Source organism: Monodelphis domestica, chromosome 7 (genome assembly GCF_027887165.1).
Source record: "Monodelphis domestica isolate mMonDom1 chromosome 7, mMonDom1.pri, whole genome shotgun sequence".
Lineage (NCBI taxonomy): Eukaryota > Metazoa > Chordata > Mammalia > Didelphimorphia > Didelphidae > Monodelphis > Monodelphis domestica.
Window position 1 is genome coordinate 178,589,790 of NC_077233.1, and position 25,566 is coordinate 178,615,355.

General features: G+C 37.1%; 1 long non-coding RNA gene across 2 annotated transcripts in view; it reads right to left on the minus strand.

Moving 5' to 3' along the window:
- Positions 1-615: 615 nt before the first annotated feature.
- Positions 616-25,566, minus strand: part of LOC103095690 (uncharacterized) — an 80,156-nt gene continuing 55,205 nt past the window's right edge. Inside the window, exons 2-4 of one of the 2 annotated variants that reach the window (XR_008913619.1) lie at positions 23,174-23,251; positions 11,314-11,428; positions 616-878 (exon numbers count right to left, since the gene is read on the minus strand). This is a non-coding gene — a long non-coding RNA (uncharacterized LOC103095690). The remainder of the gene's footprint in view (positions 879-11,313; positions 11,429-23,173; positions 23,252-25,566) is intronic. The other variant, XR_008913618.1, reaches the window with a different exon arrangement.

Here is a 25,566-nt window from a genome sequence, read left to right on the forward strand (position 1 = left end):
TACCCCCACAAGTCATTCTTCAAACAATATTTCTATTGCCGTATATAATGTTCTCTTGGTTCTGCTCATTTTACTCATCATGAATTCATATAGGTCCATATTTTTCCAAAATTAACCTGCTCATCATTTCTTATGGTACAGTAGTACTCCATCATAATGTTAGCCACATCCTAATTGATGGGCATCCCTTTAATTTCCAGTTCTTTGCCATTATAAAGAGAGCTGCTATAAATATTTTAGAACATAGAGGTTCTTTTCCTTCTTACTTGATCACCTTAGGATTCAAACTAAATACATTTGATATGCTATTTCACAGATATAGGGAACTTCAGGTACAGAACTATATCTACCAGCATGGGTCATCACCTATTCAATAAGTCATGGTCTCGGAAAGTTGCCTCAGGGGTTAAGTGTGTCTGGGGTCTTATAACCAGTAAGTGTCCGGGGTAAGAACTGAACTCAGACCTTCTTGACTCAAGGGCCAATTTTCTATTCGCCATTCCACCCTGACTCTTTGTGGAACAAATCATTAAGCCCTATAAAAAGCATGGAGCAGATGATTGTCTGCTTGGGTAGAGAAGGTCCCTTAAGCATTATTAATAATAAAAATCACAGTTTATAATCATATAGAACTTACACATTGGAAAGTTCTACTTTCACATTTATTATTTCATGTCAGTTTTATAACCCTGAGAGGCCAGAAAGGTAGGTATCGTTATTCCCATTGGATCAACAAAATGTAGTCTCAGGAAAGTAAACCAGCTCGCCTCTGGTCACACAGCCTGGGTGTCAGGTCACCTATTTACAACTCCTGCCTCCCCTTCACATGTTCTCTTCATGCTGCTGGGCAAATGTGCTGAAGACATTTCAATATTAGCCTAAGAAAAATGTAATTAGAAGAGAAAAACCTGTTAGAATTAACCTTGTATAATACAAAGATTAATATGAGTTTTTTAATTATTTGTTTTTTAGAACACTGGCCCCTCCAATAAATATAATCAAGAATTAGTTAATTAACTAGTGGCAAAGCCCATTTTCCAGATATTAAGTCCATTTATGTTTTCACTACATTATTACTGGGGGGCCTGGAGGGGACCTTGGCTGAGATTAGTGAGAAGAGATAGGTATAATGAGTAATTTAAACAGATAAGTTTATATACACACACTATATATGGCTATATATATGCATATATACAGACACATATATGTATATAGATATAATTGGTGTATTATGAAGATATACTTTATAATGTATTATATGTGTATAATACTTAAATCAAGTGTATATGTATATATATACATACACACACACACATATATATAGTGTGTATATGTGTATAATTTGAAAAAGAATGGAGAAAACATTAACAAACTGTAGGTCTATAAGTTTCCCATAAGTGGAGGCATCTATGCTGAATCTTGAATGAAGCTAAGAGGTGGAGGCAAGAGGCTCAGTGAGTTTCATTGCAGAAGCCCAGTCTACACAAAGGCACACAGGCAGGAGATGATGGTATGCTGAATTTAGGGAACAGCAAAGAGAACCACTTGGGTGCAACTTAGAATGACTGGAGCCAGATGGTGAAGCACCTTAAATGCTAAGATGAGGAATTAATATTTATCCTAGGAGAAATGGGGGCCTCCAAGGTTATACAAATACCAAAAAAGAAAGAAAGACGGTTCTTGCCTTCAAGGAGCAACACAAAAGAAAATTTAAAAAAGAGGGGAGGTTCCAACTATAGGAACCTGTTGGAGAAGTCAAAGAAATCCCAAATCAGCCCCACATGAGTAAACAAAGAGGCAAGTTTAGGTACAGAACTCAGTCTATCAGCACAGATTAGTATCTATTCAAAAAGCCATACTCTTGGAAAAAACTAAAATTAATACAGCTGGGTGGGAAATGAGATATCTATCCTTTTGCCTCTCCTTAATTAGAGGTTGCTGAGTTCATGGTTCCACCCTCTAATCAGAGGAGCAGAAGGTACTGATGAGGTAGGAGGAAGACAGGCTGATTGGATCTTGCAAGATGATGAGATTTCCCAATAATGAATTCACTGAAACCAGGATAGAGAAGTCAAAGTCCAAAATGGGTGTAGCTGTATGAGAAATGAGACCCTGTCTGAAGACAAGATGAAAGCCAGGCCCAGGATAGTTCCAACAGTGGAGTCTAGTGGGAAGGATGTAGGGATGATGGTCAAAGAGAAAATTGGCATAGTTTGGGAGACACCTGGGAAGCTTGTCAAAGTTCTTCCTAAAATATAGTATTCAGTATAGTATGGAATAATGACCCTTTTTGGGCAGGGGGTGAAGAGAGGGATGAGGAAGAAAAGTAAGTAAGTTTAATGTGGTATGATTTGTTTTTTGGTGAAACATACTGGCTTTTTGTAATGACTACTTTGTTTTCTAGTTCATTAATTATCATTTTAATAATAAGTTATAAAAGTCAAAATCAGCAACCTATAGCATCCCTTTTTTGGGAAATCAAAATGATCTTTGCCCTTTTCCTATCATGTGGAACCCCTTCTATTGTCTCGGATGTTTTAACCATAACAATAGTTAGTCAGTCACATATTCTTTCTGTACCCTGAGATGTAGGTCATTTTAGCCTAATGACCTGAGCCCAACCAAGAATAGCTAGAATCACATCCCTTTTAAAGAACCAACACCCCTATGGTGAGGGGAAGTCATTCAATAAGCGTTGCTGAGTACTACTGGGCACCTAGCACTGTACTATGCCCAAGGATCCTTACTTAAAAACAAAACAGTCCTTGCTCTTGAGGAGCTCACAGTGGGCTGGTAGGAATCAACATATGTTCAGAAAAATAAGTAAAAAATAAATTTAAAAATAAACAGAAAGTAATTTCAGAGGAATCAGAAAGAATGATAGTTATAACACAATCAGAAAAATATCTCATATAGGAGGTAACACGAGTTGATCCTAGAAGCTAGGGTTGTAAGTGGGCAGAAGAAAGAGAGCTTTTTAACCATGGCATAACCCTTGTGCAAAGTCATGGAGGTAGGAAATGAAATGTTATGTATAAAGGACTACAAGTAGTCTATTCTGGTAAAAATGTAAAATGTATGGTGAATATTGTGAAATCACTTCAGAAAGTTAGGCTAGAGATAGATTGGAAAGGGGTTTTAATCGAGTTTTAAACAAAGATCTTCATTTTGTTAATAGGTAGCTACTGAATCTTCTTGGGGAGGGGCATGACATAGTCTGACCTATGTATCAAGAATACCATTTTGGCAGTTGTGTCTATGATGCATCAGAGAGGGATAAAATGAGGCAAGAAGACCAAGTAGGAGGCCATTTCAATTAGAATGGTGACTATATATGGAGAGAAGGGATATAATTGATTAGATATGTTGGGTAAGAAAGAATGAACAATTGGAAATAACTCCAATGTTGCAAAATTGGGATTATTAGAAGGATGGTAGTGTCCTTGAAAGGTACAGAGAAGTTTGGAAGAGGGGAGTGTTTGGGGAAAGTTAATGAGTTCTGGTTTGGATATGTTGAGTTTCACCTGCCTATGGGACATCTAGATAGAAATGTGCAGCAAGCAGTTGGTGATTTGAGACTGGAGTTCAAGAGAAACATGAAAGATAGATATGCAGATTTGGTAGTCATCTGCATAGAGATGCTAATTGAACACATGGGAATAGATGAGATCAAAAGGATAGAGAGTATAGATAGAGATGAGAAAAGAGTCCAGGAGAGAGCTCTGAGGTACATCCAAGCAAAGGAGGTAGGACATGAATGATGTTGCAATAAAAAAGACTGAAAAATATCAGATAGGTAGGAGAAAGACATCATAAGAATTCTGAGAAGAGAAAGAAATTCAGAAGAGGGTGGTCAACTGTGTCAAATGCAGAAGAAAAGTTAAGAAGGAGGAATGAGAAATGAGGAATGAAAAAAAAAAAGATTGGGTTTAGCATTCTAAAGATCCCTGAAGAGAGTAGTTTCAATCAAGTAGTAGGGCCAGACACCAGATTGGAAAGGCTTGAGAAATGAGGGGGATGTCAAGAAGTAGAGGGGGAAAACTACAGACAGCTTCTTCTAGGAGTATTCCAGTGAGAGATTTATGATCTAGTTTGAATGGATAGCAAAGTCAAGTGAAGACATTTTGTTTTAATGATGGAGTAGTTTGGAGTAAGTTTGTGAAATAATGGAAGCAACTAGTAGATAAAGAGAGATTGAAAATTAGGAAGAGAAGAGATAATTGAAGAGAAAAAAATATCTTTGAATCATGAAAAAAAAAAGAATTTATTTTCCAAAATACAAGTAATAATAATTTTCAACATACTTTTTTCCAATATTATAAGATCCAAATCATCTCCTTTTTTTAATTTGTAAAATTTTAGATAATTAATTTAGAATATTTTTCCATGGTTACAAGATTCATGTTCTTTTCCTCCCCTCCTCCCCAGCCCCTTCTTGTAGCTGACACACAATTCCACTGGCTTTTACATGTGTCATTGATGAAGACCTATTTCCATATTATTGGTATTTGCACTAGGGTGATCCTTTAGAGTCTATATCCCCAGTCAAATCTCCATCAACCTATGTGATCAAGCAGTTGTTTTTCTTCTGTGATTCTACTCCCATAGTTCTTCCTCTGAATGTGGATAGTCAAACCATCTCCTTCTTTCCCTTCCCACCCCCTCCTTGGAGAAGGCAAACAATTTGTTCTGGGCCATACATATATTGTCAAGCAAAACACACTTCCATGTTGGTCATTATTGTAAGAGTACAGTCATACAAAACCAAAACCCCAAAGTAAAACTGTAAATACACTGATGTGAAAAAGATAGTAAGCTTTGATCTGCATCCATTCAACTCCAACAGTTTTTTCTCTGGAGGTGGATAGCATTCCCAATCATAAGTTCTTCAGAACTGTCCCAGATCATTACTTTGCTGAAAGTAGCCAAGTTTTCATATTTTATTACCATACAGTATTGCTGTTACTGTTCTCCTAGTTCTACTTATTTCACTCTGTATCACTTTATGCAGCTCTTTCCAGCTTTTTCTAAAATCATCTTGCTTATTATTTCTTATAACACAATAGTATTTTATCACCAACATACACCACAATTTGTTCAACCATTCCCTAGTTGATGGGCATCCCCTCAATTTCCAATTGAAGAGCAAAATTCCTGAAAAAGTTGGAAGGTAATGGAATAAAGGACTTATTAAGGTAGAAGGGTTGATCATGTCAGGAAGAACCCCCACCTTTTTCTCTAAGACTGAAGTAAAGGATAGGATAATTGGAGCAAAAATGGATGATAGTGAGGGGAATTTAAAGTATAGAACTGAAAAGAGAGAGTTCACAATGAGAAGTTTTAGGACTGACCTTGTGGAAAGTGTTTTAAAGTGCCAATCACTGAAGCATAAAAGGATGACTGTGCATCAGGAATAACTCAGTCCAAATTAGATGACAGTCATTATTAGGGAAGTTTATATCTGGGTGCTCTCCCATTTCTACCCCTTGACCCTTCCTTTTAGTTGGTATCTTCCTCTGTTGAACCAGTTCCCTAACGTTGTTTCTGAAACTTCATCTGAAGTACCCATTTAGGTTTGGTCTCTGGTCTAATGTTCCTATTTTAGAACTCTCTACTCTTGTTTCACCCAAAATGTGTGATATGTCCTATTCCTGCAGAGAATTGCTCCAAACGCCAAGGGTTTAATGGAAGGAGAAACCACACATCCAACTTGGGGAGATAGCAGAAGACTTCTTGGTGTAAATGAAATTTAGACAGTATGGGTTATTTTAGAAAGAACTCTGGACATGGAATTAGGAGAACTCATTTCTAATACTGGCTCTGATATTAGCTGTTTGAGCCTAGGCAATTCACAGTATCTCTCAGCTTGAATCTCCATAAAATTGGGATAATAATACTTTCATTCCCTACCATAAGGCTGTTGGAATTAAAATGCTTTGTAAACCTTAAAACACTATAGAAATGTTAGTTATTATTACTTAATGATAATGTTTAAAGAAAGGGAGGAAATGCTGAAAATTGGAAATAGAAGGTAGGAAAGGGGAAAGCATTCCAAAACAAATAATCAATCAATAATATTTACTAATCATGTATTAATGTTCCAGGCACCATGCTAAGGTCTGGGATACAAAAAGAGGAAAAAAGACAGTCCCTACCCTTTAAGTGCTTACAATCTACTGGAAGAGACATCATGCCAACAAATATATACAAGACTATTCAGATATAGGAAATATAGGAAATAACAAAAGAAAAGCACTAGAATTAAGAAGGGTCAATTCTGTTGACTGTGGGATTTTAGATGATACTTAAAGGAAATAAGGTCAATAGAAATAAACTCAATAGAGTATAAGAGAAAGAGATTTCCAGGCATGGGAGACAACTAGAGACAATGCCTAGAGCTGAAAGATGGATGGTCTTGTTCATGGAAAAGCCATGATACCAATGTCACCAGACAGAAAAAATATAAATTGTGTAGTATGGTTTAAGGCTGCAAACGAAATGGAAACATGAAAGACATTTTATATACATACATACTTATAAATATATATGTTTTATATGTAAATATATGTGTATGTTTACATATCCTGAATGATGCTTTCTATGATTCAGGGAGGGGAGAAAAGGAAGGGCTGAGTCATTTGTAAAAAAATTCTATTAAAATATAAAGAAGGTTCAAAAATAGGAAGGGAATAGTTTATGAAGGACTTGGAATTCTAAGAAGAGAATTTTACATTTGATCCTGGATGCACTAGGAACCACTGGAGTTTATTAAATAGAATGATCCAAGGCCCAGAGGTGGGAGGGAACATGGAAAGTTTGGAGAAAGTCAGTTAGTCTAATTTGGATGCCACTAAGGTTTAGGGTTTCATATTGCATGATTGTGACAGATAACTTTGAAGTTTGAGTTGGTGCCAGATTGGATTGAGCCTTGAGTTTCAAAATGGGAGAATCTGAATTTTTTTTGGAAGGTAGTGGGAAGCTATCCATACTGTTGTTTGAACCTCAAGAGATAAAATAAATAAAGACAGACTATAGAAGAACCAAATGAAAAGGGGAGCCTAAAAGTATTCTGCCAGTGTCCATGGCTAGATGTTCCAATTTAGGGACTATAATGGATTAAATGATAGCAGAATATAGTAGTCCGTAAGCTGGCCTTGAAGTCATAAAAACTTGAATTCAAAACCTACTAAGGCTTAGGGAACATTACTCAGCCTCAGTTTCTTCATTTGTAAAATGAGGAGGGTTGACTCAATGAACTTTAAGATCTCTTCTAATTTGAAATCTTATGATCCTATGCCATGTCTGAGCCAATAAGTAATAGATTAGATACTGCTCTGAATCAATGAGGGAAATTTCTTTAACATTTCTTTGATGGAAACCAGAGACCTGGACCACCTCCTTTTTTTACCTATTCTTCAGACAATAATAAAAATAACACCAAAACTAGTGGAGCTGGGTAACTTAAAAATTGGTGTTCTGTGAGAACTGGTTTGATTAAGATGCCATGCTCATCTTCCTAACTCTGCAAGTGGTTCAGTTTATTATCTTATTTTTGGCATTCTTTCTATTCCCATATCCTATTTCACAGAAATAGTTATGTTAATAATACCTGGTCAAATTTTCTTGTTGTTGTTCAGTCATGCCCAACTTTCCATGGCCTCATTTTGACTGGTCTTGGCAAAGATACTGTGGTAGTTTGCCATTTCCTTCTCCAGTTTATTTTATACATGAGGAAACAAAAGCAAACAGGGATAAGTGACTTGCCCAGGGTCACACAGGTAATAAGTACTGGAAACCAGATTTGAACTCAAGATGATGAATCTTCCTGACTCCAGGTCTTACACTTTATTTGCTTTGCAACATAGCTGCCCCTACCTGTTAAAAGTGTCTATGATTTATAATAAAAACTTTTTTGAAAATATTGTTAGATAACTTGATCATAGATTAGGATCATTAATAGATTTAGAGACAGTAGAGACTTCAGGGTTAATCTAGCCCATCCAACCCTTCTCATTTCATAGATGAGAGAACTGAGACCCAGAAAGAAGTAACTTGTCCAACATCACACACTGAGTAAGTGCCTGTGCAAGGCACAACTTGACCCCTCCTTTGACCACACACCCAGCATCCTTTTCATGGTACAAAGCAGAGATACTCACAGGGTGCCAGACTCCTGACTTGGAATATTCTTTATGTATGCTATCTTTCCTCACTCCCTCCTGTTATAAGTCTGTTCTACCATCTTTAAAGTCTTTTAAATTGTTCCCAAACAATTCCCTATGCATGTCCTCTCTCTTCTCATTAAACCTGTTTTTCCTCAAGCACCAGCATTAAAGATAAATAACATGACTTCTTATTCCATTTTATTGTTTTTTGTGGTTCTGTGTAATTATTAGTATTCTGACACTGCAGTTTCCTACTATTTTTCATTGCAAATGTATTTTATTTCAGCCACATTATGAGTTAAATAGGCTTTTGTGGACTGGCCTAGGAACCAATCACCATTTTATAACATTGTTTTTATAAGGAAAAATTTGAAGTTCCAAATGAGAGATTTACAATTTAACTTTAGAAATAAACCCATCTACAAGTTGATCTTTTCTGTATAAGATAGCCCTTGCTCCTTAGGGAGGAGCATATTCATGTAAGGAGAGTACTGAAGGGTGAGCCAGAGGAAGAGAAAAGGGAGAGTGGAGGGATAATAGGAGAATTCTAGGGGGAAGGGGAGGCTTGACCCCAAGCTCAGAGAGGTAATAAAAAGAGAGAAGAGGAGAAAGAGAGGCAGAAGCAGAAACTGAATGGTGAAATAGAGATCTTGCCTTAGAGGGAAAAAAAAATAAGTTCAAATGAAGACCAATAGATATAGGTGAGATCTTGGGCAAGTCATTTTATGGTTGAGTGTCCTGGGTAACTCTTAGACTGTAAATTGCAAATCAGATCCCAATCTATGTTGGGAAAAAGAAGTTCCTCATGAAGAGATTCCCATGCCAATGAAATCAAAGGTTTGTTTTATATAAACACGTATATATTAACTTACTGTAGGGAAAATATATCTATAAAACTATAGCTACGGGTAGGAATATATGTGTTTTATTTGTGTATACATACATATATGTACATATATAATTTTATATGAACCTGTACAGTAAGCCTGAATTGAGGAACATAACATGAGTTAATTTCAAAATTTTGTAACTTTGAAATAAATATCTAATTTGGTTTTATCATTGACTCATATATTTATAAACAAATATATGCATGAATGTATTTTAAGAGAAGATAATATGTGACATAATATTTTTAAGGGCTAAATAAGAGTGGTAAAGATAGTAAGGATCAAATGAGCATAATTTTCTGGCCAGGAAGATAATATCTTATTTCAATTTTTTCCTACTAGTAACCACCATTCTGTTTTACACATAGTAAGCACTTACACATTTGTTGTTATTGTTTTTCTTAAGTCAAGGAAGACTACCTAGAAAATGTGGGACTTGATGAAGACCTTGAAAGCAAAGTAAACTTCAGATGTGTAGAAAAAAAGGTAGGATGGAATTCTGAGCAACGAGGCAACTAGTGAGAGCAAATGTTTTGAGCTGGAAGTTCAAAAGTCATGTTTGGAGCCAGAAATCCATATGACTAGAGCTGATTAATGGAGTAGGAGCCAAGAATGTTGGTTAAGTATAGAGCCAGGACTAGAATATGAAGGATTTAGAATCATAGCATCTTTTTATTTTTTTTAACTTGGAAATTTTTATTTAATTAATTAATTAATTTAGAATATTTTTCCATGGTTACAAGATTTGTGTTCTTTCCCTCCCCTTCTCCCACTCCCCTCCAGTAGCTGACAGGCAATTCCACTGGGTTTTACATGTATCATTGATCAAGACCTATTTCCATATTATTGATATTTGCACCAGGGTGTTTGGAGACTACATCCCCAATCATATCCCCATCAACCCACGTGATCAAGAATTATAGCATCTTAAAGTTAGGATGCATCTAATTTTAGGAGAATGATCAGCTAGTACAGAAATGTCATACTCATGTCCCTGCTCCAGAGTGCAGCCAGAACCAAATTTAAATGTAATTGTGGAGTTGGGGGACAGCTTGGGTGGCTCAGTATATTGAGATTCAGGCCCAGAGACAGGAGGTCCTGATTTAAAATCTGGCCTCAAACATGTCCTAGTTGTGTGACCTGGACCAGTCTCTGAATCCTCATTGTCTATCCCTTGCTGCTCTTCTATGTTGGAACCAATACACAATATTGACTCTGAGATGGAAGGTAAGGACTTTTTTATGTAATTGGTAAATGTTTAATAAAATAAATAAAAATATAACATAATGTTAATATGTGGTTTTCTAAGTTAATATGCAGCCTTTAGGGGTCTACTTTTCTTTTGTTTTGACAACAAGGGCCAGTAGGGATACAAACAATTTAGACTTTATTCCATGGACAGTGAAAAGCTCTAAACTGAAGGTTAGTGGCATAATAATGGAGCAAAAAGATGAAAAATGCTTACTAAAAATTATAGCAAATTCCTCTCTAAAATCTTGCACATGAAAAAATGCAAGTATTATTCCTACTTTACAGATGAAGGAACCAAGATCCAGAAAGTCCTCAGCTAAGTTTTTGGCCAAGATGACATAGATAGCAAGTAGAGAATCAGGCTTCCTGATCCTAGAGTTCTTTCTGTCAGACCACATTCCAAATGACCTTTGGGGATTACTTTCTAGCCTTATGGAACAGAAAAGACTGAAAGGATCATGGGTCTGTAATTATATGGGACTTCAGTGGCCTGTGAATCCAATCTCCTCGCTTTAGAGATGAGGAAATTGAGACCTAGGGAAGTGACTTGCCCAAAATAATATAAGCAGTGAGTGTTGGAGGCAGGATAGGAACCCAAATACTCTGATTCCAAATCGAGTACTTTCCCACATCCTGGGTTGTTTCCTACTTAACCTGTAGAAATGACATCCGTCCCCACACCCCAAAATGGACAGCAACATAAATATTATTTGAGTGTTCTTGCCTAGCAGCCAGTAAGCAAACAGTTGGGTGTTTTAAGCATTTTTCTGTGCTTTTCTCTTAATCCTTTAATCTCTCTCCCACTGCTCCCCTGATCCCTTCCCTGGCCATTTTATAGGAATTACTTCTTTTGGTTTTGACATTGAAGTCAGGGATGGACAATACCTTCCCACCTTTCCTGAAGGATTCAGAAAGAGACAACATCGACAAATCACAGACTCCAGGCTGGCCTCCAGCCTGACTCCAGGGACCGACAATGAGAAACTAAAGTCAGAAAAGCTACTCACTGGAGCCTTCAGTGTCCCCAAGGTTTGCTGAGGCAAGTGGCGAGGGAATAATGATGGCCCCCAGGCAGGAGCCATCCATTCCAACACAGGGCTTCGGCATGCTTGTGTGTGATGGCTGCAGAAAGAGAGAGAAGGCTGGAGGGAGCTGTACTTCAGCATCGAAGCTGTATAATGTTCACTTCAAAAATGGTAATGGAGAAGAGGTTTAGATAATCCCTAGAAACAATCTCCGTCAACAAAGTGCAAGCCTCCAAGCTGAAGTCAGCCAAGTAAGTAAATTACACAGCAACAATATCACTCAGAAGAAGAGGGTGATAAACACCTCTGATCAGAGCGTAAGTGATATGACAGGGAGAACGTCAGCTCTAAGCCAGGGAGGTCTAAAGGGGCAAAGGAACTCTTCAGATAAAAGCGCCCCATGAGGGCTCCTCACAGGGACTGGGCTGCAGAAAGCGCGCCCTGTCAACAGCTGTGGCCATGGGCAAGGCACAGATTTCCCAAACAAAGCAGGGTGTAGTAAGGGATAAAAATCCATTTCTCAGCTTTGTACCCTGTCCAGACCAAGAGCACTGGGCTTTGCTACTGCTGCTGGTGGGCCTGGAGGGGCTAGGGATTCAGAAAAAAAGATGATCTTTCCACTCTTCATCTCCCATTTGGGCACCATTCTTTCTGCCCATCCTGGGGGTAGCAGGGGTAGGTGCCATCTGGTACAAGGAGATAGGGTGCCCAGAATAAACCCTGTTCTAGAATTCCTCTGCCACACGGGACTTAAATTATTTCAGATGAAGCAAAGGATTATATAGTCTCTCCTATGGGCCAAAATAACATAGGCACTTGTGTGTGACTGATGGAAAAGAAAGCCATTTGGTTTGATGGTTCATTTTGGTGACTTGTAGAGGCAGAAGCACAGTAGAGACACCCTCTCCCCCATAGTTGGCATCCCCATAATAGCTATACTAAGTTCAAGACACTCCATGGGTCCGCATATACTCTTGTAGGCAGCACCGTATAAACCGATATGACAGAAAGTGGGAATCATAATAGGACAATCTGTTAGAGGAGGCAGAAGAGAATGATGGGGAATGTGGCAAGGGGCAATCTTTGTCTCTTCCTCTGATGCTGGAGCAAGGGAGATACTATGGGAAAATGTCTGAAAGACATGAAATGAATAGAAGAGTTGAAAAGAGGGCTCTTAAACCATGCATGGTCTCATTTTTTGTCAATAAAATATGAATCAAAGTCCTCAGCAGAGGGGATGGGAGAGGGATTGCTGTGAGAAACTTGAAAGAGATGAAAAATTTGGAACAGCACCTGTGGAGAGTAGGTTAATGATTCAATCAGAGGAGAGTAGAATGATTTTCCTTGAGGCACTAAGGGTCTAGCTGATATTATATGGTTAAGTTTGTAGTTGATCTAAGAAGCATTGTTCTGTTATTCCTCAGTTCCAGTCAGCAGCAGGTGAATAGGAGTAAAGAACTTATTTGGTTAGATTAATCAGTGATTGGGGATTGGTAAGGCATGAAGGGTGATAGGACAAGTGGGAGAGAAGAATTCAAGGACAGAAGAGAATATATTGGTTGAATTGTTTCACCAAAGAGTTGAAACAGGGAAGGGAGGAGTATTTAACTACTGCATGAGGAATTGGGAAAAGAATTGAGGGGCAGAAAGTTTGGAGGCCATAGTGAGAATGAGAATATGTAACAAGAAAAGGTAAAATTATAAAGAAATATTAGATTAAAAGATTTTCAGAGGTCATGAATCTGTAAGTAGAATAATTGTGGCTGACGGTTATTAGAGTAAGCCCATCATGTAGCTGTTGTGGAATAAAAGAGTGGGTCATGGGGACTGAATAATTTCTGGAATAGAGAAATCAGGGTACCTGAGAAAATATTAATATGTATATTATTGTTCCCTTACATAGGAATTGGAGTGGAGAGAAGATTGTGAGGTGCATACCAAACTCATTAAGCAAAAAGGATTCCTTGCGAATCATAGATGATTACCATCAGGTTCTAGAATGGGTGTTATATTTGGGTATCACACAAATCTCAGGAAAGGAGTGATTCCTGAGTAATAACGATAGAAGGAAAGAGTGAGAATGCCAAAGGAAGCAAGCAGTATTCCAGTAGTAACCACTACTGGAAAGGGTATCCAATGAAGCAGTGGCATCAAGAGGGATCAATTCTTAGTGAGCCAAATGATTGAAATAACAAGAAAGGAAGAAGTTTAAGATGAAAGAAACTTTATTTATGGGACAGGAATTTGGAGGAAGGAGCAAGCAGAACTGTAATGGGTCACAATCGTCTTCACAATTCCACTATTTCTTTAAACTTCTCTGTTTCTTTTAAAGGTATAAATTATTTTAGTCTCCCAAGTTCATAATCTTGGTTTTATCTCTTGGCTCTTCACTTTCCCTTCCTGTAAATCAAAACAATTGCCATATCTATGTCATTCTTACTTTCACAATATTGTTACAGCAGATTCTTCTTTATACTTACATGGCTACCACCTTAGTTCAGGCCCTCTTTGATTCTCACCTGGCTCATTGCAGTAACTTCCTAACTGATCTCCCTGTCTCAAGTCTCTCCCCTTTCAGTACAATATCCACATCCCTAATAGAGTGTTTTTCCTCAAGTGTATTATCTGACCATGTCCCTCTCCTCAACTCCAGTGGTTTCCTATTGCCTTAAAAATAAAATATAAGCTCATCTGTTTATCTTTTAAAACCCTTCACAACCTTGCTCCAATCATTTTAGCCTCATTATACATTGCCTCTGCTCCCATAATCTATGATCAGGCCCTTCTGGGCATCTCTTTTCTTCTTACACATGAAAAACACTCCATCCTTCATCTCTTTGCCTTTGCACTGTTTGTCATTTATGCCTGAAAATCAGCCCCTCCATACCTCTACCCAACATCATCCCTTTCTTCCTTCAACACACATCCCCAAAACCACCTTCTATGTGTAGTCTTTTCTGGTCTCCTCAAATGCCAGCACACTCCTTTTTTTCTAACTGTATTTTATTTATTCCCTTTATGTTTATTTTATATATAGTTAGATATGGCTTTGGTGTCTCTGCTTTGAATGTTAGGTTCCTGTAAGTAGGCATTATATCATTTACTAGATTTCTACCCCTAATGCCTAGAACCCCATACTGACAGAAGTCCTTGAACTATATTATTATTATTTTAAAACCTTTACCTTTTATCTTAGAATCAAAACTGTGTATTGGTTCCAGGGCAGAAGAGTGGTAAAGTTGGGGCAATGGGGGTTAAGTGATTTACCCAGGGTCATATAAGCTAGAAAGTAACTGAGGCCAGATTTGAACCTCCAGCTCTACCATCTCTAAGCCTAACTCTCTTCCCCTGCACAATAGCACAATATATTATTATGTATAATATATAATTACATATTTTCATCATAATATATGTTAAGTTATACATATTATTAAAAGGATGGCTAGTGAAATTTGAATTCAAGGATTATTTCATTGATTTTATACTTGTATCCCCAACATCTAGCACAGTGCTTGTCACATGATACCTACTTAATAAATTCGTGTTAATTGATTGAATGATTAAGCATCTATAAAGGAATGAGCTATCAAAAGAAAGCATCATGGTTTCTCTAAGAACAGTTTCTGGTGCCACACTAATCTTATTGCTCTCTTTTTTTTTTTGACAGGTTATTAAATTGGTAGATCTTGGGAATTCTAACTAAACAGTTGACAGAGTGGGCTAAATGATAATACTGATTAGCTGTTTTCAGACATGATTAAATGACTGGTTCCAAAGAGCAGTCATGAATGGTCCAATAAAGAGGTCTCCAATGGTATATCCCAGGCATCTGTATATGGCCCTGTGCTATGTAAACTTTTAGTTCATGGGATGGATAAAAGCCTAAGTGATATCATTTTTTCTCTCTGTTATAAATTTACTAATCACCTATAAACATGAACATCTTAATTGATATAAAGAAGAATAAAAATTAGGATTGCACATAAAACTGTAAACCTGTTCCATAGATTTTACTTCATAAAAGGATATATTAAATAAAGCAAGATAGAAATAGTAGTGTCCTCTTCTAAACTTATTTTTTATTTCTTCAGTGTGTTTTTATGTGGTCCCTTGGTAATTATGAAATTTGCAGATGACACAGAACATGAAGGAATAACCAATACACTCAATGAAAGAGTCAGGATGCAAAAACTTCTCAATAAGGTAAGAGAAGTTGTGAATCTGGGCCTTATGAACTTTTTAAGAAAAAAAGGTTTTGATAACAATATTTGAAAATAATTTGTTCCTTTTAATCTTTTGGGTTTTTTGGTACATTTAAATACATTATTTTGAGGAAGCCTATTTCCATAGGCTTCACTCAGTTTCTGAAGGAGAATATGACACAACACAAAGAAATTGTTATAAACTTCTAGAAAACTTTGGCCTGGATATTATAAAATTTTATATACATATATTTATACATATATAAAGAGAAAGAGAGAGAGAGAGACAGAGACAGAGAGACAGAGAGAGGCAGAGAGAGACAGAGAGAATAAATGTAAATTCTTACAGTTGGGTTCCAAAAAAAATCCATTTCACAAGTACAAGATTAAAAGGTCTTGGTTAGAGGCAAGTTCATTTGAAAAATGTTGGGCTTTTTGTGAACTACAAGCTCAGTATTATGGTCAGTTGCTGAGATATAAAGATGTTTTCTGAAACAATTAATTGAGCCAGTCATAGATAAAAGCAATAGCATTTTTATTTGGCATGTTTAAGGGAAAGTCTAATGTATTAAACAGAGAAAATCAAGAAAGGATGGAGGGTTCTAAGGAAGGTTTCCAAGGCTAAATTCACTTCCCAAACTGGAGAAGCATTTAATGCCCAGAAAATTAGGTCAGTACTCACTGCAAAATGAGACAGTAAACAATAACTCTAAAAGCCATATAGAAATGCCAAAACCAAAATGGTATTCCACAAGAGATGCCCTCACAGAACCCAGGCTTGATGTTCTTCATGTGGAAGCAAGAAAGATGATTCCATGGTCTTATAAGAGGTTTTTTCCAGGACTTGGCATCATTCCAACAAAATTTCTCCAGTGCAATGCATAGGATTGTTGGATCCAAAGTTATTCTAAGTACCAGAGTATCTAGAGAATGTGAAAAGAGAGAACTAGAAGTTTCAGAGAGAGAGAGAAAGGTCTTTCTTAGATATGTCTCACTAGTTTCTCATCTCTGATGTTATAGGTAGGGATGAAGTTTTCAGAGGTGGTAAGTGCAGCCATAGAGGAATAGATTGATATCCATCTAGGAATAATAACAGGATTGGTTTAACAGTGATTTATGATTCTAGCATGAGGGAAGTTGATGAATGGTGGAGGAGATGGCTAGAGAGGAGACAGTGAAATGATCCAATAGCAAACTTCCATTTTACTCCTTTCATAGATTCTCACTTCTCTTTTGCTCAACTTAGTCTTGCCAAAATTTCCTGACCTTGGCTTTTCTCATTTCAATCTAGCTCTCTTAAACCAGCTACTCACCACATTTCTTCCTATTACTACTCCCCATGTCTAAGATGATTGTGTCTCCTACCTCTTGTGATTATAGCCTTTGGCCACCTATATCTAGAAATGGGTGTTGCTTCTGCAATTCCCACAGGTTCAGGTAGTGTCACTCCTATTCTGCCCAAAGGATATAAAAAGAAGCCCTGATTTGATATTCCAGATCTATTGCTTATAGGTGTAACCTTGAGCAAGTCACTATAGTTCTGAACTTCAACTTCTTTTATCTATAAATGAGGGAGGTCCAGATATAAATCTTTGATCCTGTGATCCCATGATTTTCATCCTACTACCTCACCATTGACCTGGCTCCTCACAACTCAATATCAGCACTCTCTGTTCCATATAGACTTTGCTCTCCTTCCTTTTCTTTATCTCTACTTTCCCTATGCCCAGATTGCATAGCTTGCTGTCTCTGGCTCTACTGGGTGTGGCCCTGGGGCTTTTCTTGGTGCATATGTCCATCATTCTCCCTGTTCCCTCAGGAACAAATCTCTTTTATAATCCAGTTTCTGTTTCTGTAGGGCTGTTCTCATGAGTGGGATCATTTCTACTAAAGTTTTCTTTCCTCTTTTTTTTCTTGAGGGAAAGTGAGGGGACAAGATAAGTTTTTTGTGAAACTAATTAGCAATGTAAAAAGGGGTACACCTGCATAAAGATATGTTGACTGGTGTTTAAATATTGGAACTATATGTCTGTCCTGGATGATCATATATCACTTTCCTAGACACAAAGATAGCTTTAGCTTAGAATATGAGAGTTCTGTGTCAAAAGAACTTGGCAAGAGATTATATAGCTTTTAATTTGCAGGGGAGAGAGAGAGAGAGAGAGAGAGAGAGAGAGAGAGAGAGAGAGAGAGAGAGAGAGAGAGAGAGAGAGAGAGAGAGAGAGAGAGAGAGAGAGAGAGAGAGAGAGAGAGAGAGAGAGAATAAGGGGAAAGGAAAGAGAAGAGAAGGGAAGGATAGATGGGAAAGGTAGAAGGAATAAGAAAGGTGAGAAAAAGAAGAAAGAGGGGAAGATAGAAAAGAGGGAAAGAGGGAAAGGAGGGAGAGGGTTCATGGGAGAGAGAGAGGTTGGAAGGAGGAAAGGAGGATGAAGAGAGGGAAAGAGTGTGAGAGTATGAAGGGAGAAAGAGAAGGAAGAGGAGGGAATAGGAAAGAGAAAAAAGGAGAAGGAGAGAGAGGGAGATGAGGAAAGGGAAGAGGAGAGAAGAGGAGATGGAAGGAGAGATGAAGAGTTGGCAAGAGGATTTATAGTTAGAAATTCAGGGCTTTCTTTTTTATATACTTTCCCACATACATTAACTCAGGGTTGTTTCTTCATTGTTGTTTAAACTGTTTTCTGTGTATGTGTCAGATGTGCCTGCCTTACTTCTTGTGAGGGTTCTGGGTCTTTTAATTTTTTACCTTTGGGGATTCTTCTCAATCTTCAAGGCCCATTTCCAATGCTACCTCTTCCATGAAACTTTTTTCCAAGGGAAAGTGATCCCTCCTTCCCTTCCTCTGTCCCCTCTTCTCCAGAAAACTGTACACTTTGTACTTCTTTGTGTATTTATTCTATTCTGTTTAATATTCTAGATCCTTGAGCTGGAAACAGCTTTCCTTGACTATAAACTCTTAGAAAGTGGAAAACATATCTTTTTCACATATTTCATATATTTTTCCATGTATTTTGCTAAATAAATGTAATTCTACATGTTTGCTAAGTAAGGGGATATATGGTAATTAAGTAGATAGCTGTGCTAGACTGCTTGTGGACCACAGACACAGTGGTACAACCAAGGTCAAATAGGGCAAGCATTTACCATGTAGGAGGCCAGAGGCCCCAATAAAAAGTACCTGGTTTCCCTCAAATCTTCTCTCATGGCCTGAGACCTATAATTTCCCCATGAGATTAATTTCTTAACCTCTTAAAATGTATATCCATTGGAAAGCATAAGCTTTCTCTTATCTTAGAGAGGCAGCTTTGTACGTGAAAAGAGCAGAGGACCTGGGTTCAAATTCTACTTCCATTTCTTGCTACCTCTTGTACAAATGTACCTCTTGACCAAATGACTTAAATTTGCTGGACTTCAGTTTTCTACATCAAAAAAAAATGCCCAGCACACACTATGCTTGTTGACTTTAAGGTCCTGTCTTGCTCTAAGTTATGCTCTCTCATTGAAACCTCAGTTTCAGTGGAGTTTCTGAAGTTATATTTTGATAACACACAGAAGGAGAATTATGGTTCTTCGTGGGTTCCTGGGAATGGAAGAGAAGGGCATTATCTAAGGGAGACCAGAATTTGGGGGGGGGTGAAATTTATGTCTATGCTGCCTGTATCAAGTAACCAAAAGCAACTCTTTGAGGAGCAGATTTACTAGGGCACCTATGTATGGCTGGAGGTTAGAGCTGGCTAAGCATCTGAAGCTAGTATCGAAGGAGGCAGGAATATCATTATACCTGACAATTTTAGCACCTGTGGCAAGTAGCATGAAATATGACTGCATTTCACCCTTTAAAGACCAATTATTTGAAGTATATATGACTGTGAGTGACCAGACAATGTTGACTCTTATTGGCAGAGATCTTTGAATATCCAATTTATTCTTATTAAATGATCAATTCAGTTGCTTCTACCTGCTAAGAAAGTGTTAAGTGATATCAGTTCCATCTACATTTTGGTGTCCTGGGGCAAAGCTGTGGTCACTCCATATTAATTACATCTCTGGGCAAAACTAAGCTGGGAAAATACATCAACAGAAGGATCTTACTTTCACCCATTGGTCCTCAATATATTTATGAAAAATCACTGAGTCTTAGGTCTGGAAGGGAGAAGGCAAGAACCAGAAAATCAAGAGAAGAGGCTGAATCATCATTTAGGAACATGAGCCAAGGGCAAAAGCTGAATCAAGAAATCATTAGGACAAGTTAAAGGGTCAAGGAAGCTGAGGCTAAACCAAACAAATGAGAGCAAACTGACAGCTGACTGACAGCTTGACAAGTCCAACACAAGTTCAGACTTCGCATCCTTTTATACTGGGTTTCCATCTGCCTGTCATATTCTACTTAGTTCCTTAAAGAGAAAATGCTGTCAAATGGCACAATTCACACACTGAAGAATAATTTCCCCTGCCATTATATTCCCATGGACCAACCAATCCTGGTTTCTATGAAAATGTACCATACACCTTTGACCAGAACACAAATGACAAGGACTATCAAATGCTGCTGTTGTTATTGTTGATGATGATGATGCTTTAATATTTTTAGGAGAAAAAAGCAAATGATTATTCAATTCAATTCAATGAACCTTTTCTAAATACCTTTCAAGTATAAGGTACTTTTAGGTACCCATGTAGTCTAAATTCAATGTCTTTTCCATGTAAATCATAGTACAAAATGACTTGAATCAATCAACAATTGGCCAAGTGCCCATTGTGTGCCTTCTATGTCACTAATCATGTTGATCCCCCATGAGAATCCACAAGTTTAGAATCATTTCGAGCTGGAAGGAATCTTAGAGATCATCTAGTCTGACCCCCTCATAGAGCTGAGGAAACAAGGGACCAAAAAGGTTAGGTGATTTGTCAGATGAACAGCAAAAAGACCCAGCATCTGAACCCATGTCCTATATGCCAACTCCAGCATTCTTTTAATTCAGCACAATGACTATCAATCACCAAAGTTTGAATTCTTTGGCCTAGACTCTACATTTCAAGTCAGAAAGATATAATCAAGGATTTTAGGGAGATTTTCACCTTTAAGTTTTGAGACCAGAAGGAGTTTCTGGTTCACTATGAATAAACCACAGAATTAAACTAAACTGCTTCCTTATTTCTCTCCCATCAGTCTTAATCAGAATTTTATTGTAACAGACAATTCATAATCAGTCCATCTGTGGGTATCAGATATATGTTTCTGTCTTGTTTGGCTTGAAACAACATGCCCTAGAATTTATTGGAATATAGGATTGTTAAACAGAAATCAATTGGCCTTTAACAAACATTACATGTTTCTTTTCATTCCAAATTTCAGAAGCTAAAGATTTGGATCTCATTTCCCTCTTGGAATTACAGAACAACTCCCAATACCCTGCTGTGCTTTCCCTTCATGTGAAAGTATATAGCATTTGGTAAATCTTCAACAGGACAAAAATGGGAAATAGTGACAAATATTGGCTATTCTTTGGAATCTCTTGGATCAAAGTGGGGGGAAAGAATGAATCATATCCTAACAATTCATTGGAATGCATGGAACCACATAATGGGATTGCCTTCTAGGCAAAACCTTATAATCAATTCATTTTGATGCTTTAGTAACTAAACATAATTGTGTCATGTCTAGGTCACTCTGGGTCTGATGACATTTTAAAGGTTATGTGGTTCTATAGCAGTCAAAGGAGCTAGGCTGGCATCTGTGAATCAGTAAATATTTACTAATTATCTAATATGTCCCAGGCACTTCACTAAATGATGGGGAAATAAATACAAAGAATCAAAGTTTCTGCCCTCAAGCAGCTTATATTCTAATGGGGGAAGAAGGGTTGAAAAAATATAGTTCTTGAAATCTTTCCCAGAGGAGTAGTATTGATACCAAGAAGACAAAAACAAAGCAAAACAAACAAAAACCAATCCTTGACTCAAAGAACTCAGAATCTAAGGATCTTATGTCTTCTTAAGTTTGGCAGCTGGGAAGAGTCTAAACTAGAAGGCCACTGCTCAGGTAAAGCTCAAAAGTATCAGATAAGCTCTTGCAGAAGCAACAGTTGATAACCAAAGATATAAGGAGCTACACATAAGAGTCACAGGAAGAAAGCAGGGTCCTATATGTCATTATCAGAAGATTATAATATTTGAAGAGCAGGAGAAGAGGTGTGATCTGGTATAAGGCAGAAGGTTTGGAGGCTGGGAAAACATGGAAGGTTTGAGTTTCATATAATATATTTCATTTAACATCTTATGGGTTCATAGGCACTTGGTAAGGGACTGCCTTCTATTTGCTTCTTAAATGTCCCTTCCTCGCCTCCACTGGTACCATTCATGAATTAGGGAAAACAGTCATCTGTAAGCTGTAGTAGAGAAGATTGAGCAGTAGTTCAGAATTAGAAATGTTGCCAGATACAGTGAAGGGATAGACAAAGAAGAGAGTCATCAAGATAGAGGGAAATAGCTTATGAGATGCTTAGCCACAGTCACAGATCTCAGAGTTGAATGGGATCCCAGAGATCATCCAATCCAGTTCTTAAACTGGAATCAGTGAACTTGATTTTTAAAAATATTTTGATAACTTCATTTCAATATAATTAGTTTCCTTTATAATGGCATGCATTTTATTTTATGTATTTTAAAAATACCATTCCTAAGGAGTCTATAGGCTTAACTAGACTGCAAATGGGGTCCATGAATCACAAAAGGGAAAGATCTCCATGATCTAGTCCAACACAAACAAGAATCCCCTCTGCAATATTATGAGCAAGTGATCATATAGTCTTTGCTGGAAGATCTCATGAAAGAAGAGGTAAATACAAAAATAATAAATCAAGAGGGGAAGTAGAAAAATGAGGAATTAAGTACAGTCAGAGATCAGATATAAGAACAAACTAAAACACTTGTTTCTTGGTTGATTATTTTCTTGCTTGCCACATGCTGTCAATTATTAAAGTGTCATTTATCTTCATGAGCTACTCCTATTCCCTTCTGATTTTCAAATGGGAAACGTATGGATATTGTGCAGTTCAAATGGTTGAAATGGGCATTTGTTTGACAGGTGGACATATTCCAATGGATGCCAAATTCATAACAGTGCTAGTTGTTAGAAGGTTCTAGAGCATCCTGCTAAAAGAATAATTTGCTGACTCAGTAAAGCCTATAGATTCCTCAGTATAATGTTCTTAAATGCATAATATGAAATGTAAAGCAGTACAGAGAAAACCAAAGATAAGTGAAAATAAAAACCTTTTTTCCATTCCAAATTTACAGAATCCCTTGAAATCTATCCACTGACCTTCCCAAGGTGTTCAGGGACTCCACATTAAGAAACTTGATAAAGGGGAAGGTAGGTGGCTCAGTGGATAGAGAACCAAACCTGGAGATAGAAAGTTATGGGCTTAAATATGGACTAAGACACTTCCTAGCTGTGTGACCCTGGGCAAGTCACTTAATCTGAATTGCCTAGCCCTTACCACTCTTCTGCCTTGGAACTGATACTTAGTATAGAGAGAAAGTAAGGGTTAAAAAAAAAGAAAAAGAAATCTGATCCTACAGTCAGCTCAGAAGGGCAGTATAGTAAAAGCGAAGAAGAAGCATTGGAATTATAATCAACACACCTGGTATCAGGTAGATGTTTCATCCATTATCCATTATGTGATGCAACTCACAATGTCTCTGAGCCTCAGTTTCTCCACCTGTAAAAAGAGTGTTACATAATAACCTCTTAGTTGCCTTTCAGGTCTAAGATGTCATGCCTATAGAATGTCTTTCATCCTTCTTTCTATTCTGTACCAGTGAGTTATGTACCCTAGGGAGGTCATTTCAGGAAAACTTGAGACAGTCAGAAATTGGTCTTCCTAAAATGACAACACTTGGGAGCTTTCTGTCTAAATTTATGAAGGCCAAATGTTCATCTTCACTCTTCTTATACAATGGCAATGGGACAAGACTTCATTTTTTTTTCAGAAATCAAATTTACAAGCTTATTTTGGTATTAAAGTAATCACAAATATTTCTGACCTGGAAACACAGGGATGACAGCATTACACTTGAGTTGATAACTGGCTTTAGAAGTGCCAAAAAGCATCACACAACCCATTAATGCTATAGTCTTCATTCTCACCAGCATGACCAGCTAGCAAGAGTTTGAGGACTCTAAATGAATGAATAATAATTGATTTAGCCACAAAGAAATGGTTCTCTATGTTCACTATTTAAAGAAAAAGAAGAAATCAGTGCCATATTATTAAACTTGGATATGTCCCTAGACACAAGTTAATTTCAATATCAATCAGTAATCAAAAATGCAGCCACTTTCTGCCATGGGCAGGAAAATTTCAAGATCCTGTCAGGATGAGAAATGATATGAAATGTGATGGCTGTTGGAAAGCTCTCAGTGAATGAAATTAGAAAGATATTGAACTGAAACTACTGGTGGGGTGAGGGAGGCAGTAGACCCAGGCTCCATTTCAGCTTGACTTACGAAACCATGTTCCCTGTAGAAGAGCCACTACAAAGGAAAACTAAGTGTTGAGGTCTGTATAGAATTTATTTCTATGAAGCAATGGTTTAATTGTATTACAGGCACCTTAGACACATGGATCCTGCTAACCTAACCTCCTGAGCTTTCAAATGAATGGAACTCTCTGAAATCAGGAAGGCTCAGCAGAAGTTTATTTGACTTTTGAGTGCTGGTCACCATGAAGAAGTCAGAAGAATTAGATAATGTTTCTGCCCTCAATATGTTTTCTGTCTAGTTCAGCAGAATTGGTATGATCCAGAATAAGATAGATAGGAGAAATTACATAAATATTATGAATAATAACTAGTGATAATTGGCTGATAAACTCAAGTCTAAGAAACATCATTATTCATAATAATGACAAAAAGATTAGATACATGAGGTAATTATGAAAATAATAATAGTACTAGTATTTGAATATAAACTCAGCTTCTAAGGATTCACTGAAAGTATCTTGGGAACAATCCCAATATCAATCAAGATGACAAGGATGACCTTTGTCCTCTTCTCCTATGGTTTTCACTTTCTTCTCTTACATCTCTATGTTTTGAAAGTTTTACATTCTATAGAGTTGGGAGAATCTAAGTATTCAGTACAGCAATACCTATTAAAATGTCACTCTTACATTTTTAAGGATCCACATTAAATTCAGGCAGTTTGAAGCAACAGTACCATGACTCTGTTGTGGTTTTGGTATAATCAATTTGTTGAATTCTCAAAGACATTTGAGGATTGCATTTGTAATATAATAGTGATAATAATGATAGAAAAATAATATATGGGATAAAAAACTTAAAAAAAAAGACCTATTAAAAGAAAGGTATGATTATTCCTATATACTATCCACCACTGGTGTCATTGTAAGGTTGCTTCCAATGAGTTTACAGAAGATAAGTATATTCTTTCAGCTTCATGAAAATAATTCTTATTCAATTGCCAAAAAAATTGTGCAATAATTCAGAAGACCTAAAATACAAAATAATAATATTAGGCTAATAAATTTTCCTTAGACCATTTCTATATCAACTCCATAAAAAACTGAGAATGGATCACAACAATAATAACCATAATCTAGCTTTATGACAGAATCTCAAGAAATTATTTGGCAAAGGACCAGCCCCAAAGTAGTGGATTTTGAAAATAATTCATCTCTTGCCCTTTCAAATAAATAAATCTCTCTTGTCCTTTCAAAAATGTTTATAAATGCAGACTTTTGCCTCTTCCCAGTCATCCATTCCAAATTTTCATTCACTTTTATATCATGAATTCCCCCTAGATTATAGATCAGAAGTTTACAGTAAATTCACTCCTGAGGCCCCTCCTCCATCGAGGTGATCAATTTCATATACTCTTCAGTCTGGCACTTTTTCTCTAGTGCCAGCCTCTATTACAAGAGCAAGTACTGTTTTTGTCCTTTTTTTGTATCCCTAACACTTAGCACAGTGCCTGACCCATTAACAATTGTTTATTGAATTGAAACTGAACTAT